Source organism: Eptatretus burgeri, chromosome 10 (genome assembly GCF_056783735.1).
Source record: "Eptatretus burgeri isolate ZD-2024b chromosome 10, Ebu_testis_v1, whole genome shotgun sequence".
Lineage (NCBI taxonomy): Eukaryota > Metazoa > Chordata > Myxini > Myxiniformes > Myxinidae > Eptatretus > Eptatretus burgeri.
The window spans coordinates 20,370,203-20,387,499 of NC_140970.1; the positions used below are offsets into that span (position 1 = coordinate 20,370,203).

The following is a 17,297-nucleotide window of genomic DNA, read 5'->3' on the forward strand; positions in this document are numbered from 1 at the left end:
CGCTCTTGAAGACGGGGCGCAGACTCTTTCCTACCCGCTCGAGCAGATTCACATGATTATTTGCTCTCCGTTCCTTTTTGTCACTCCCGGCATGGTCCGCTCATCGTGGCCCGCTCTCATTGGGTGGGACACGACGCATTCCCTTATTTGGCACGCAGCCAAGCAAACCGGTTTATGACCATATTTGGGAATGGAATTCCATCCCCGAACGAATTCCGAACACACCCGCATACCAGCGAGCGCGCGGAGAATGCCAGGAGCAGAGGGTTGTTGCTGTGAGAGTGAAGACGGCATTGTTGTTGTAGTTGTAGATGTAAAAATCCTAACTATCAAAATAACTTCGCAGCGCATGTACATTCAATTGCCCATTAAACAAGGGAAAGGGAGCAATCTATCCACATTTACTCATCGAAATAACTGAGCTGTAGGACCTGTATGTTGAGTGCTCATGGTTTCCAGATTCGTAACAGTATACAGTATTACGCCATGTACAGCAGTCCCACAATCGTCCTGCAATGGGGTGAACCAATCTGACTGACTCAGAAATGACACACACACACACACACACACACACACACACGAAAGTATCACATTATGAAATGAGCTATGGAAAAAATAAAATTCTTTGCATGGTGAATACCAGCTTACATGTGTTCTGCCACAATGCCCTTGTATATGATTTTAATGAGCTGAATTGATGCGGCACAGGCTCAAGACCCAGGAACGAAGAGTCAGAGAGTGAGCACTGCAAGTCCAAAGGAAGAAACACAAGCAGCACAGTGAACAAATCGGTGTAAATTCCTGGCACAAATAGGCAGCATTTCTTATGCTGCAAGGGCTGTCTTATGCAGTTCCATAAGGTGCCTTCTATATTCTTCAGTGGGAAATTAACAATAGAGCCATCTTAATCAAATCACATTTCCTAACATAGATTCCCTTTCCATCCATCCTGCTGCCTCGCAACGCATGAACATTTTAGAGCAAAGTGTCGGTTAATTGAAAACAATTAGTATGATTCTAGTTTGCAACCATTACAACAGCAGGAGAAACTGAGATAAAGTCAAATTTGCATCAAGCTTGACAATTTTGTCCTCCAATCCAAAAGGAGGGACCTGGCACGAGCACAAGTTACTCAACCGTGCAAAGCAAGAGCTTCAGAAAACATACTTCCAACAAACAGAAAATTAACATGTTTTAAAATTCGCTTTAAATGCACAATGGTTAGGCTTGCATTGTTTGTTCAACTCTGGGAATATGGTCACAAGTGTGCCAATAATATCAGACAACTCTTACAGCATACAGTAACACCAACGTTTTTTTTTTTTTAAATGAAAACACTACCAACGATCACAGCTGTCCTGCAAGTTCGTGGTGCTTTTATATGTGAATGTCGATCTTCCCAAATACTGTACAACCTGTTTTTTGTGTCTTCCCAAAGAGACATTCAGAAGCATCACTGGTGGATGGTACGGTCGTCAACCGTCACCGTCCCAGGAAGGTGGTAGTAGCAGGCAAGCAACCATTATAGATAGGTTTATAATGGAATTGGAAAGGTACCCCTCCATCCCCATTTGCCTCCAGGTAAGTAGATTAGAAGGTAAATTGTAATTGAATTGGGTGATCCGTGGGCATTGTGTGCAAGTTGTGCTGTCGAGATATCTTCAGATATTGATTAAGCCTCCCCCTATAGCATAGGGGACGAGGCTTATTGCTGTTGTAGGGTTTGTTTCTATAATTGGCACCCCCAATTATTAATGGTACTTCAGTGGACCTTAGTCCTACTGAAGTACTAAGGCATAATTTATAACAAAAAAACAAAACAAAACAGAAGGCCACCCTTCAACATCACAACATCACTAGATAAGCCTCCACCCACATTATTACATCATTATACATACTTCTACCAAGTTTGATTTCGATCCCTGAACCTGAATCCCTGAATCTTCAAAAAAAAATAATCATATGCCAAACCATGTGACCTATGATGTCATAGGTGTAGAACTTTTTGTTCCTCATGAATAGGCGATCATACCTGTAAAGTTTCACCTCAATCTGTTCAGATGTTTCGGACAAGAAGATTTTTGAAGGTTTGCATGTTAAAAACAATATTGCTGCCAAACCACATGAACGAAGACATCATAAATCCCCCCCCCCCTCCAATTTAGCCCGAAATGACCCTCAAAATTTTTCATGCTGATCAGATAAAGCATTCAATGTATGCAATTATGACGTCATAACAAAGCCACCTATGACATCATCAAAAAAAATCGCTTGTTTCCCATGGGGAGTACTTCAGATGTGCCAAGTTTCAATTTTTTTCCATGGAAAGGTTTTGGAGATACAGAGGTCCAAAGTTTTTCCTTTTTTCCAACATGGCTGCCACACCACATGACCTATTACATCATAATTATCATTAAACCATTCTGCATGGGTTGTCGCACCTAAGGTGAAAATTTCATGTCAATTAGATAAAGTGGTTTTAGAGAAAAAATAAAATTAGCATGGACAGATATACTGTACGTACATACGGACAGACGAACAACCCAAAAACATAATGCCACTGGCGACTTCGTCCGCAGAGGCATAATAAAAACACAATTATTTTCTTCCTGCACTCCCGACACTCCGAATTTCCAAACTGTATCAATATCTGAGCTGTATCTCAGAGTCCGCTGGGACTTTCGGAATGAGATTTTGCATCAACAATGGGAATACGTAGTATGTGCGGTTGACATAATTTTTTGGACCTTGACGAAATTAAGGTCATGATCCAATTATAGACATTTTCACATTTTTCACCAAAACTCGACCGAGCTTTGTCTGATCAGAACGAAATTTCCCTCTCGAGAAAGCATCGAGCAATCCGCATTTAAACTGAATTTACATCATACGCCTCCAGGTTAAAAGGTCAAGGTCTTACAATTCTTGGAGTACTAAACTACTGTTTAGGATTTTCTCCCTTTTTTATGCCAATGTGTGAGGATTTTCAGAATTAAATTTTGCATTGATAATGGGAATAAAAAAATATGCAGGGTGATCTTAATTTTTTGAACTTGACCTAATTTTAATGCCATAACCAAATTATAGACATTGAAACATTTTTTTCACCAAAACTCGACTGAGGTTTGTCCGATCGGAACTAAATTTCCCTCTCTGGACAGCCGAGATCAAAGCACATTTACACTTTCTTTACATCAAACACCTCCAGGTTAAAGGTCAAGGTCTCACACCCCTCAGAGTACTAAACCACTATTTAGGATTTTCTCCCTTTTTTCTGCCAATGTCCAAGCTGTATCTTGGAGCTGGCTGGGACTTTTGAAATTAAATTTTTCCATCAATAATGGGAATAATAAGTATGCCGGTTGATAGCTTTTTTGACCTTGACCTAATTTTTCAAGTCATGACCCATTTATCGACCTTTTCACCAAAACTCGACCAAGGTTTGTCTCATCAGAACTAAATTGCCATCTCGAGATAGCCATGAACAAGTTGCATTTATACTTAATTTACATCATTCCCCTACAAGTTAAATGTTACGGTCAAATGTTAGAGTTTTTGCCTCATAATTGTGGATCTGCCCTGAAGTTGTGCACGTGATATTTGATTTGTGTGCTTGACCTCCTTTTTTCGGATTGTGACCGAATTAACAAAAAACACATTTTTGATCATAACTTGAATAATTTTCCTCCAATTTTCCTGATGTAAGTTATGTCGATAGATTGTAGATGGGGACACATTTTCTAAAATTTACACTCTGGTTGAAGAGTGTACAACATCTCTAAATGTTTGAGGTCAAGGTCATACAGTATAGTGGTCCAAAAAAAAATATGGCCATCATTGGATTGTGAATCAAGGGTAAGTCGTGGGATGGAGGAGGCTTTTGTCGATCGCTTTGTGATCGCAGATATCTGGTGCTTTGTTGTGATTGGTGTGAAGAGTCAACATATCACCTGTGATCATGCCACCCTGAAGTAACTGCCAACACTACCTCCTCCTTTCTCCCCCATCACCACCTCCTCCACCCTTTCCCTCGAAATCCCCATATTTTGTAATTGTATGTTCTGTCTGTGATGTACCTTTTCACTCCCCCCGCTGTTTAACCTTCTCCTTCCAAATGAGTGTGAATGTGAGTATGGTTGGTGTTATGGAGGAAGCGCTTGGATTGGATGATTCAGTTGGGGTTGGGGGTTTTTGTTGTGGCACAGGCAAGATGGGCCAATTGGCACCCTCCTGTTTTTAGGTTCCTTATAACGTTAGTAGCTGTTGTCAATCAAATTTGGATTCTTCCAAGTACAGAATTTTCATGAGTGTGTGTGTGTGTGTGTGTGTGTGTGTGTGTGTGTGTGTGTGTGTGTGTGTGTGTGTGTGTTCATAAATACTGGAGTCGAAGACCCGTCGCTTTGCTGATAGGAATGTTTTCCATCAAAAACCTTCCCGGGAGTTCTCTGAATCCACTGTCGTTGGTTTCATTGAAATCCGTGAATCTGTTCTCAAGTTAAAGCACGACAGACAGACAGACAGACAGACAGACAAACAGACAGACGGCTCCCTTTATAATATAAATGTGTGCGTGAACTAAATAAATGCCCCCATAGATATTCGATTTCATGTTTGAATTTTTTTTCTATTTATTCTTACTCTTCTTCGTTAACGGCAACAATTATATTCCCACGTTATTGTGGAAGTTTTTACCCAAGTCATTCATGAACCACCTGGTCAGGCCTAATGCTCAACTAAGGAGTTCAGGCAGGAATATGGAATTTGGCTATGGTGCCTGAGATAGCTAATCCACTCTTCACTAAGTAGGTGAGCTATCTCCGTGGAATTTTTAACGTCCAGCAACTAATGCTGGCAGACGGGACACCCATTTTAACGTCCATCCGAGGGACGAAACACACATTGAATCACCCTGCCTTTGAAACACCGGGACGACAGTTTATTGCTGGAACGAGCCTCAAACGCAGGCTAGCCAGCTTAGAGGCGAGTATGCTTACCTCTAGGTCACTCTGCCAGCCCTTTTTTATTATTATACAGCACAAACTCGAGTCACACAAGACATGCACACTCCACCTGGTTTAGGAAAGGCCATCCCACCTGGTTTAGGAAAGGCCATCCCACCTGGTTTAGGAAAGGCCATCCCACCTGGTTTAGGAAAGGCCATCCCACCTGGTTTAGGACAGGCCATCCCACCTGGTTTAGGAAAGGCCATCCCACCTGGTTTAGGAAAGGCCATCCCACCTGGTTTAGGAAAGACCATCCCACCTGGTTTAGGAAAGGCCATCCCACCTGGTTTAGGAAAGGCCATCCCACCTGGTTTAGGAAAGGCCATCCCACCTGGTTTAGGAAAGGCCATCCCACCTGGTTTAGGAAAGGCCATCCCACCTGGTTTAGGAAAGGCCATCCCACCTGGTTTAGGAAAGGCCATCCCACCTGATTTAGGAAAGGCCATCCCACCTGATTTAGGAAAGGCCATCCCACCTGGTTTAGGAAAGGCCATCCCACCTGGTTTAGGAAAGGCCATCCCACCAGGAATGATATTTGGGCTTTTCACCTCGCACAGTGTGGGGCAGTCTTCCAATTGACACACCACTGCACAATTTATATCTCAGCATGATTTGTTGGCGCTTCACCTCATCTCTACCTCTCCTTACTCCTGACAAAAGTGCACACAAAACAACCTGCGAGCTCTCGGCATGATATTCATGTGGAATTGCGGTCACACACATTGATTTGCAATGTTGATCGGCCGTGTTTTCCTGAGAACCTTTCATAAATTTATACAGCGTATTTATGTGGATCGTTTTTTTCTTTTTGCCGTTGCCATTAATATAAGTATCTGTTTTACAACAATAAATTATATTATGCTACTTTTAACCCTTACCCACAAACAGTTTTGGCAGCATGAACACTCTGTGTACATTAAATCAAAGATATATAATTATATATACATATTTACCTCCGCCACCGAAGGTGGATGGAGGTTATGTTTTCACCCCTGTCTGTCTGTTTGTGAACAGAATATCTCAAAAAGTTGTGGTCGGATTTAGACGAAATTTGGTGGAGATATATGCATCCATACACAAATCATACATATTCAGTTCCTATAGAAAGTCTACACCGCCTTTTCAAAATTTTCACCTTTTATTCCTTTATGGCCTGTAATTAAATTGCATTAAATCAGACTTTTTTCCACCTATATTTACACATCGTAATCCACAACTTCTTAGTGAAAAAGGAATTCGACAAATTTCAGAAAACTAATGAAAAATACAAAACGAGAACATCTTGGTTGGATTAGTGTCAACCCCCCTTACAAGAGCAATTATAAACTCAGGTGTAACCAATCAACTTCAAAATTACATACCAAGTTAATTGGCCTCCACCTGTGTTAAATTGTAGTGATTCTGATTATTTCAGAATAAAATCAGCTGTTACACAGCAAAGACTCAACCATGAATTTCAAGGAGCTTTCAATAAAGTTGTGGAAAGGCAGAGATCAGGGGATGTGTATAAAAATATTTCAAAGGCTTTGAATGATCCTTGGAGCACAGTCAAGACAATCATTAAGAAGTGGAAGGTGTATGGTACCACCAAGACCCTGCCGAGATCAGACTGTCCCTCCAAACTGGATGACTAAGCGAGGAAGAGACTGATCAGAGAGGCCACCAAGAGGCCAATGGCAACTTTGAAAGAGCTGCAGGCCTTCATTGTAAGCATGTGACAACAATATCCCAAGCACTCAACAAGTCTGGCCTGTACGGTAGGGTGGCGGAAGAAAGCCATTACTCAAAAAAGCCCACCTCGAGTCCCATTTGAGGTATGCAAAAAACCACTCCAGAGATTCTGAAGCCATGTGGCCAAAAGGGTGGTGGTCTGAAGAAACCATCATGGAATATTTTCGCTAAATGCAAAATGTGAGTTTGGCACAAACCCAACACAGCACATCACCCAAAGAACACCATTCCTACTGTGAAGCATGGTGGTGGCAGCATCATCTTATGGCGATGTTTCTCATCAGCAGGGACTTGGGCAATTGTCAGTATAGAAAGGAAAATGTATAAAGCAAAATACCGAAAAAAAATATTGGAGGAAAACTTGCTGCCCTCTGCAAGAAAGCTGAAATTGGGATGGAAGCTTACCTTTCATGAGCATGACAACGACCCGAAGCACACAGCCAAAGCTACATGGGAGTGGCTAAGGAACAAAAATATAAATATCCATGAGTGGCCCAGTCAGGGCCCTAACCTAAATCCAATCGAAAATCTGTGGCATGACTTGAAGATTGCTGTCCATCAACGCTCCCCACGCAACTTGACTGAGCTTGAACAGGTTTGTACAGAAGAAAGGGCAAAATTGCCCAATCAAGGTGTGTAAAGTTTTTCGAGACCTATCCAAACAGACTCACGGCTGTAATTACTGTCAAAGATGCTTCCACCAAGTATTAACTCAGGGGCGGGGGGGGGGGGTGGATACTTATCCAACCAAGATATTCTAGATTTGTATTTTTAATAAATTTATCTGAAATTTGTAGAATTTGTTTTATATTTCAAAGTTGTGGTTATGATCTGCAAAATAAAGGTGGAAAAAGTCTGATTTAATAAAATTTAATTCCAGGTTTTAAGGGAACAAAAGTAGAAAATTTAAAAGGGGGATGTAGACTTTCTGTAGGCACTGTGTGAAAAATACACTTTGGTATCGTTAGGTAGGACATATCAGTGCTTTTTTTTAATAATGACACCAGAAAACTGCAAGTTCCTAAGTTAATATATACAAAATGCTCGTTAATAGGTGGTGTTATAATTGTCACATCAAAATTGGTGCCAAAAATGTTTCGATTTATGAACATGGGACACACTGCCATGCCCCCTGCGTTAATAACTTTGCCTATGTGCTGATGTGACCAGAATGCTTGATCGCGTTATCTTGGCATTAATTATAAGAAATCAGAGCGCTGAGAGATTTAATTAAAAAGCAGGTCCTCTGTGCGTCACCACATGCTGTTGCTATGATCTGTTGCAGACATAGTATTGTGCAGCACACTTGCACAGGCCACCTGCTGGTCTGTTTTCAATATTGAGCGATTGTGAAGTAAAAGGATCAGGGACAGTTAATGTAATTGAGAGGAGAGACTGATTACAATGGGAAGATATGGAGACAATAAATTGGGGGAGAAAGTGATTTTTTTTTTTTTTTTTAAAACAAGTTTTGTGGAAGCAGTAAAGGGAAAAGAATAGAAATGGAGAAATTGGATACAATTTGAACTCGTCTTGCTGATATATACATTGAGCATAAGATAATTCCGTTTGGACGTATGATAATAGCGCCTCCGCATAGAGATAGTGAGAAACGACTAATGAATACGTAATTCCTGGTGTCCTGCAATATCCCCAGAGCCTTGATTACAAATCCATCTTAGTTACGCTTGCTGCTGACAAGCCAGAAATGCGTTTACCTAACACCATCGGAGAAACGGGCTGGCCACACGTGATGGATGGATCGGTGCAGGATGAAGAAGATGAGGACTTGGGGTGGATGACGGGAGCATAACAGTACACACAATGCATCAAGGTTTTTCATCACGCGGTGGAAAGAGAGACATCTCCAAAGTCTGTTCCTCGACCAACAACCAAATGGGACAGGGATCCACATGGCAGAAATACCACTCTTGCACTTTGGTTTTGGACTTAAGTTCTCACCAACAAAATGAAAGGGCTAATGCAAACTAAGCGAGTGGTAGCTGTAAATTATAAGCATCATAAGATTAAAGAGAGCCAATCCGAAAAAAAAAACTTTTCCTGGGTGAGTATGGAGAGAAAGAGAGATGGAATAAGGAGTTTAACATGCAAGTAACACGGGGTTGCAATTATGCTGATCACGAAAATGAATTAAGAAAAAAGAATTTGATGAGAATGCATCGATGGATATTCCTCCACCCATGTTAGGCATGTACCCATTGTTAAATTTGGTCTTAGTTAAAGGTGACATTAAAGATTCGATGTGTGAGAGTGAGAGAGACACAGAGAGAGAGACAGAGACAGACAGAGACAGAGACAGAGAGACAGAGAGACAGAGACAGGAAGTGATGGCAGATGCCTCCAACTCAAATTATGGTTTGAAAAATGACATTTTGAACCCCAAATCGAATAAATTCATGTTTTTATTACAGTCCATACTTATGCCAAATTTTGTTGAAATCCCTGCAGTGGTTCACAAGTTATTACAGGAACAAAGTGTTTAAATTAAAGGTCACGTGACCTTTGACCTTTTGAACCCAAAATCGAATGAGTTCATATTTTTATTACAATTCATACTTGTACCAATTTGGGTTGAAATCCCTTTGGTGGTTCTCAAGTTGTCGTGCAAACAAAAAACCCGATAATAGACGGACACACGGACAACCAAAAACATCATGCCTCTGGCCTTCAGCTGCAGAGACATTAAAAAAGAGAACAAAATGAATTGCTTTTTGACCTGTCAGTCGTTCATCCTCTGATTGAATTAATTACTGAATGGAATGATGGCCGAGTTCAAATAGGAGTAGCTTCTCCCAAAACGAATCAGCTGGGAATATGCCCATTGGGATGAATGCCACAATGGGAAGCTGAAAGATTTTCCTTTTGCAGGACGGAAGGCGAGCTTCTATATCAAACACAGAGCATTCATGTTGAAACCAAGTCAGGTGTTTTCAAAAGTTCTTCTCACTCTGTTGTGATTTATTTCTTTAAAATCAGCTTCCAACTTTGTAAAGTTATTTGGCAAAGGGAGCAAAAAAAAAAAAAAAAAAAAAAAAAACAGCCCTGGGCTCACTGCAATTATTGACACATGCAATAAGTTTCCACATCCAATTCAATTGAGGATGAAATACTTATTGCTCACATATACCTGCAGGTGGAAAGTTGGAAATATTCCTCTTCATCGTCACGCAACTCTCCTGGACTATTTCAAATAAGGAATTACTTGCAAGAACTCATATATTGAACTTGCAACTTGTCTGGAAACAAAGATATTGGTGAAGTTTGAGACTGGATTTCCTTGACTAGCAGTGTAAGTCATGCGAGCATTAAAATGCACTGCGTTTGCTAATTCCAGCAAAAAAGGAGAAATCAACGTTGGTGGCGCAAGTGAATAAAAACGCAACAATACTGGAATGGCACTCGATGGAGCACATACCTCCATCAGGCTGAACACTTTACATTTTGTATCCCACTGATAGGCCGGATCTACATCTAGACATGAACCAAAATCTATTCGGCTTGTTCTTGTTACCGAACAAACTCATCCACCTCGTTTTGTCACAACTCATCCAAAACCTTTTCAGATATCATGCAATATTGTATATAGTTTTTGGCCCCATCCCTCAACGGTGAAAAATCGTTTAAAAAAAATGAAAAACTTCTCATATCTGGACTTGGATCTTCACCAAAATCGAATCGAGTCATCCTTGTCACACACCTAACCTGTCGACGAAGTTTCGTCTGAACCAGTCCACAACTTTTTGAGATATCCTGCTATATAATCATTGCTACCCCTAACTCTCCATGGTGAAGAATCTGTTAAAAATTCTCGTATCTGGATCCGGGTCTTCACCAAAATCTAATCAACTTGTCCATGTCACACACCCAAACTGTCCACCAAATTTCGGCCAAATCCGTTTCCAATGTTTTCAGATATCCTTCTCACAGACAAACAGACAGACAGGGGTGAACACATAACCTCCGTCCACCTTCGGTGGCAGAGGAAAAAAGATTAGCGATATCTGCCATAATGGATGACAACAAGGTGCATATATTTTGGGCTTTACCCTTCGTCGCAGCAAGCCTTTGCTCTGACGCAGGGTAAGGCCTGAAACACAAGCACCTTGTGATCTTTTAAGGTGGATAACTCTAACCATTTTATTCTCATGCTTGCATAATTTGATACATTTGCAAACCCTATTGAGTCAAGATTTGTCCAGTTACTCTTTATTGTGGAGCGCATTGCCCTGTAATATTAAAGGACCACAGAATCAGAACTAGAGGGGGAACACTCGGGAGAATGCAAAACCTCCGCCGCCAATACTGCTGGGTCACTCAAGTGAACCTTATATCTTATTCATTAAATATGATGTCAACAGTGCTGACAGTTATAGTTCTTTTCTCCAACATTTTTTTTTGGGGGGGGGGGGTTGGAAATCACTTAAAACATGTAGAAATGCAAAAAAAAAGAAATCGAAATTTTGTTGAAAAAAAAGTTGCAAATTTTTTTTTCTCTAACAATTTTTTTTTGGGGGGGGAGGTTGGAAATCACTTAAAACATGTACAAATGCAAAAAAAACGATTTTTCTCTAATTTTTTTGGGTGGGGGGTTGGAAATCACTTAAAACATGTAGAAATGCAAAAAAAAAAATTTTCTCTAACAATTTTTTTTTTGGGGGTGGGGGGGACAAAGTCCAAAATCTAATGGCATGATCCTTGGACCATACCTAACCCCCCCTCACCAAGTTTCGTCGAAATCCGTCCAGGAGTTTTTCCGTAATACTGTTCACAAACAAACAAACAAACAAACAGAAAGGGGTGGAAACAGTAACCTCCGATCTTCGATGGCGGAGGTTAAAAAAAATTGATTTGATTATATATTGATTTTTAAGTAACAAACAAAGAACTTAATGTGGTTATTATTTCTAATAATTTTTTGAGGTGTTACAGTGAAAAAAGCAAACCCGTCGGGTACCATCCCTAAAAATTCCAGATATACTGCCATGACGTAATCGAGGGAAAGATTGTCAGCACGCAATGGATAATGGCCGCACAACTCTCTTCAGACTCGTCATAAAGTGAATTTGATGAATAATTTTCTGATCAAGAATTCTCAGATTATGACAATAGTCAAAATCATGATGTAAAACGTGCTGCAAGATATGTATGAACCTGAGTTTGAGATGACGTGGAGGGTTACGTAATATATAATATGGTCGCCATATTTTGGGGGGACCGGTATGGAGCCAATCGAGCAGGAAAGGACATCAGAAAACATTAAAATCTTCGTTTCAAGAAATCTATTCAAGAAAAGAATGGTTAAGTCTTCAATGAAGAAGTATCTATTCGTTAAATCAAATATGATTTTCTGATTCTGTGGACCGATTGCAAAAGGCCGTTCTCCGAGCATGTGGGGGGTGTTGAGATAGTCCCATCTGTGTTTGTTTCTCGGCTCGTTAGCAGAATAACTAGACAACGAGGCTAATCAAGAAATCAAGAATCGTCAAATTTGGCACAGACATTCATATTGTGAATGTCTCAGACGAGTTCAGCTTTGAGCTCACAAGGAAAAATATAATATGATATTTAGTGCAGGACTGCATGTATTTATTCATGTTGCGGCCATCGGTCGGCACACAGGTATTGGGTAATCACGTCTGTTTGTGCAATATGAAGCGCTGTGCCAAACTTAGTGATTCGAGCTCCTCATATTATGAATATATTCTGCACATCATCATTCGTTTTGGCAGTTCACCAATTTTGATGTGCTAATTATTCTATTGATTGTCGATCAATGTTGCGAAGTGATTGTAAACCATTTGGGGGTCTCTAAAGGGTGCATTCATGGATAATGTGGTCGGTCGTCTGAGTTGCTCTACATTCGCACAGGAGGGAAGTAGCAAATCCCATTTTGTGCATGTTGGAGGCAAATCTCCCTGATGTTGAGCAAAGCCAGTTCAGGCAAACCCAAGACTTCCAGTTTATCTCGGGGTCTCTGCCGACTTTCTCAAAGCTAAGTTTCCGTTCGTTATTTGTCGTGTTTTAACTGTTTATTTTTGTACCTACATGTTTACTTTGTGTTCCTATTTTGGTTTTGTTTCAAGAATTGTGTGATTTTGTGAGTTTTCGTCGATCTTGGCTTCTCGGGTTTCTTTTGGGCCTACCCATCTTTCCCATCTAGGTATATGATAGTTTTCATTTGTATTTTCTCCCGATTACCATCAGTTCCTATTTTCCCCACTTTTCCCACCCTCTGTTCCCCCCCCCCAGTCTGTCCCTCTCAACTACACCCTCTGTTTCTTTTCTAAAAATTCAAAAAAATACAAAATCCCTTTCTCCCTCCATACCCACAAGTACCGATCTGTATTCCTCTTCTTCTTCCTCCTGCCCTCACACCATCTTCCTCCTATTTGAGCTGACCCACTCTCACCAACCTTCACGATTTCTTCCGACAACAATCTTACCCCATCTTCAAAAATCCATCAAAAAAAAATTAATAATTCCTTGCATCCTTTTTAACTATACACCTCCCGAAACCATGTGCGCGTCTCTCTCCACCACGTCCTCTTCCTGTTCATTTTCATCGTCCCATCAGTTTCACTCTGCATTTACCGATCTAAATTCACCATACACCTCCACGATTTTACTTCAACCTTTCTTTTCCAAATCTTATGCAATCCTTATTAAATAATAATGATAATAATAAAAAAAATTCACTTTTAACGATACACCTCCCGTAACCAGGTGTTTCTGTTGGAATGTTTTTCTACCCACTGCGTTTGCCGAACCAAATTCACAAATTAACAATAATAATAATAACAATAATAATAACGGTCTCTTATAATGTTTCATCTTCCTCTTTACACGTGTGGTTCTCATTACTGCATCATAATTCAGGACTCTTTTTCTATTTCAACAGACTGTTCTCAATTCGACCTTTCCATCATCTCTTGTCTAAAAAGTCCAATGTTGCAACGTTGCTTCTCTCCATTCCCTTAATTTGCCTTTATTGCATCCATCAAGTAATGCCTTTCGTCACATCTCTGAAATAAAAAAATAATTATACCCCAGTTTGCAATGTATGTTCGTTTTCCATCAATCATCCTTTTTTTTCCAACTTCAGTGCCAATTCACCCCTCTCACACCTCCCTCTCAAAGCAACCGTCACACTCTTCCACCTCCAAGCTTCCTTCTCACCTTTCTCAAAAATTCTCCACTCACCCTTCTCCCACCATTCTCCCCCCTCACTCACCCTTCTCAAAGTTGCCCCCCCTCTCATCCACAAAGCTGCCTCCTTCCCCTGTCCTCTCTCCTCCATCTCATCACTCCACCTCCACAAATCCTCAACTGCCTTCTGCCCCCTCTCTGATTACTCCCCACTGTAACTCAACTCAGCACTGCAGAGCCTTTTCTCATCTGGCCCTCTCACCTAGCTCTTCTGCAATCCCCCACACTCTTTCAACAACTCTCCTTATCTCCCCCTCCCCTCCTCCCTCGTCCTACCCTCCCCCTCCCTTCCCCTCCCCTGCACCCAAAGCGTCCTCCCCTCCCTCCTCCTTAACAGTGCGGTCCTCAAACATCCAGGGCCTTCACTCAAACCTGACCTGATCTTTCCACACAGGTTTCCACTGACAAATCAGACATAATCTGCCGAACAGAAACTTTCCTCCTTCAAGACGTCCCTGACTGCCTAGTATCACTCGGTGATTACTCCCTCCTCTGGTATGACAGACTTGAGCCTCGTCCTAGTGGAGGAGTTGCTCTCTTCATGAAAGACTATTTTCGTCACTCTCCATGCACTGCGCTCACTCCCCCACACCCCCAGGAATACCTCTGGCTATGGCTTCACCTCCACTCCCACCTCATGTTCTTATGTGTATTGTAACTACCACCAAACAGTGATGTCTCCATTTACACCTCACCCTTCAAAAACATGGACCAATTTCTATCCTCTCATCCAAACTCTCTCTTCCTCAAATGTGGAGACTTCAATTGTCAATGTGGAGTGGAGACCTGAAAATATCTGCTGTTCTTCCCTCGCTCCAATCGGTTCTTCTGATCACATGCTTGTCAAAGTAAACATCTCTCTGGCTGTTAATGGAGAACCACCTCATCACCGTCGAGTCTGGAATTTCACTCAAGCCCACTGGCAGGGACTTCAAGCAGCCATCAAACTTCTAGACTGGTCTCCCATCGCTACTTTCTTCAACATCAACTTGTCTTGGGAATTCTTCAAAAGAAACTTGCTCTCTCTCATGCACAGATTTATCCCCTCTCGTCTTCAGTTTTCCAACGCTTCCTCACGCCCTTGGTTCACTGGAGCTTGTGGCAAGGCAGTTGTCCTGAAGCAACTTGGCTTTGCCCTCATGGAAAGCAAATCCAACTGAGGGTAATCTCAGTTCCTTCCATAAAGCTCGGAACAAGTGTGTTTGAGTGTGTGTGTGTGTGTGTGTGTGTGTGTCTACCCCCAGCAGAGCCAGAAAACAACATCTTTCTAATCTCAAGTCTGAACTCTCAAACCTCTCTGCCTCCTACAAATCCTGGTGGCGATAAATCAAACCTGTTTCTGGTGTATGTTCCCCCTCCATCCCCTCCCTTACCTCAAATGGCCGCACTGCTGATACCGCACGTGAAAAGGCTGAATGCCTAAACTCGGTGTTTGCAGCTAAATCTTGTGTCCAAAACCCATCGCTTTCTGTACCCACTGAACCCAGTCACACCCAGCTGTCCCTGGACTCTATGTCCTCTTCTGACAAATGGGAGATCTTGCTGTCAAACCTCGACTCAGATTATGGAACTGGTCCAGACGGAATCAGCCCACTGTTCCTAAATACCTACTTCTCTACTCTTGCACACCCTCGCTCTGTTCTATTCACCCTCTAATTTGCTGCAGGTCATCTGCCATCTGCTCAGAAATCAGCAAACATGACTGCCCTTCATAAAAAAGGTGCACAAACAGATCCCTGCAACTGCAGAGCAATCAGCCGTCTCAAAATCATCAGCAAGGTTATGGAATCCATCATCGCTTCAGGCATTAAATCCTTCCTCTTCTCCAATGGCTTGATTTCCGATCATCTATCTGGTTTCAGACAAGATTAATCTACCCTGGATATGCTGCTTCTGCTCTCCCAACAATGGATGGAGGTACTCAATGCCAGACATGAAATCAGAGCCATATCCCTCGACATATCAAGTGCTTTTGACATAGTCTGACACCCTGCCCTGCTCAACAAACTATCTTCCCATGGTATCCAAGGCCATCTCCACTCATGGCTCGCAGACTTCCTCTCCTGTCGCAATCAACGTGTGGCCCGAAATGGAGTTCTCTCATCCTCTCTTCCTGTCCAGGCTGGAGTTTCTAAAGGTAGCGTTCTGGGCCCTGTTCTTTTTCTGGTTTTCATCAATGATCTCTCTAACTCTGGAAAATTCTCATTATCTCTTTGGTGATGACTCCACCCTCTGCCGTACCACCTGCCATCCCTCAGACTGGGAAGCAGCAGCTACTTCACTCTCTGCATATCTGGATAAAATCACAAACTGGTCCAACATGTGGAACATGTCTTTCAAGCCTGACAAATCTCACGATGTCTTTCCGAAAGGACTGTTTGGAACCCCCACCCCCCCCATCTACTTTCTCAATAATCCTTTCAAATGGGAAAGCCACATTTCCAAGCTGGCCTCCAAAGCCAGTTGCCGACTGAGCATCCTCTGTCATGCAAAGTCCTTCCTCGGCCCACCTGAGCTTCTGACCACATACAAAGCTTCCGTCCACAGCCTGATGGAGTACTGCTCTCTCGTCTGGGCTGGTTCTCCTGCCTCTCACCTTTCTCAGCTTCATGCTGTGGAAACCAAGGCATTTCGGGTCATTGTCATCTCCTGTGGTGAGGCTGAGTCTTTGGGCCTCTCACTCTCTCACTGCAGGCATGTCGGTGGTCTTTCTGTCTTTTACCATCTCCTTTCTGGTCTCGTCCCCCTGCTTTGTCTGCTATATGCCCCCCGCCCCCAATATTTCCACAGGATGCTCAAGGTCCGCCAACAACCCCTTTCTGGTGAAACTACCAAAATCACGAACCACTTCTCACTTTCACTCTTTTATTCCTCTTTTTCCCACCTTTGGAATAAACTCCCACACTCTGTTCAATCCCATTCTTCTCTCCAGGTCTTCAAAACAGCTGTTCCCCACCATGTCTTATCTTCCCCCATTCAAACAACAATCTTTTCTACCCCCGTTAATCCACCCCAAACCTACCTCTTTCGAATTCCATGCCTTCCTTCCTGAAAGTTCCCTGTCATGTAAGGTCCTGTTAGTCCCTGTGGTGTCCATCTCGTATACCCCGTGTTTCCCGCCCCCATCCCTCTCCTTTCCACAGATCTCCCAATGTCTCTGTTCACCACTGTTTTGTCCTTCCCTCTCCCGCCCCTCTTGTCTCCTGCCTCCCTTGTTGTGTGTTAACTCTCATACGAGCCTCGACAATGTATACAACAACAACAAGAAAGACAATCGTGTTAAGTTGAAGCCCAGTAGCCAAACTGTGGGTTTATTGATAAAGTTTGCAAGGCGAG

General features: G+C 42.1%; 1 long non-coding RNA gene across 1 annotated transcript in view; it reads right to left on the reverse strand.

Annotated features, from left to right (window-relative positions):
* LOC147018042 (uncharacterized) overlaps positions 1–13,106 on the reverse strand; it is a 34,296-nt gene extending 21,190 nt beyond the window's left edge. Inside the window, exons 1-2 of the long non-coding RNA XR_015062233.1 lie at positions 13,092–13,106; positions 649–745 (exon numbers count right to left, since the gene is read on the reverse strand). This is a non-coding gene — a long non-coding RNA (uncharacterized LOC147018042). The remainder of the gene's footprint in view (positions 1–648; positions 746–13,091) is intronic.
* Between the last annotated feature and the right edge of the window lie 4,191 nt (positions 13,107–17,297).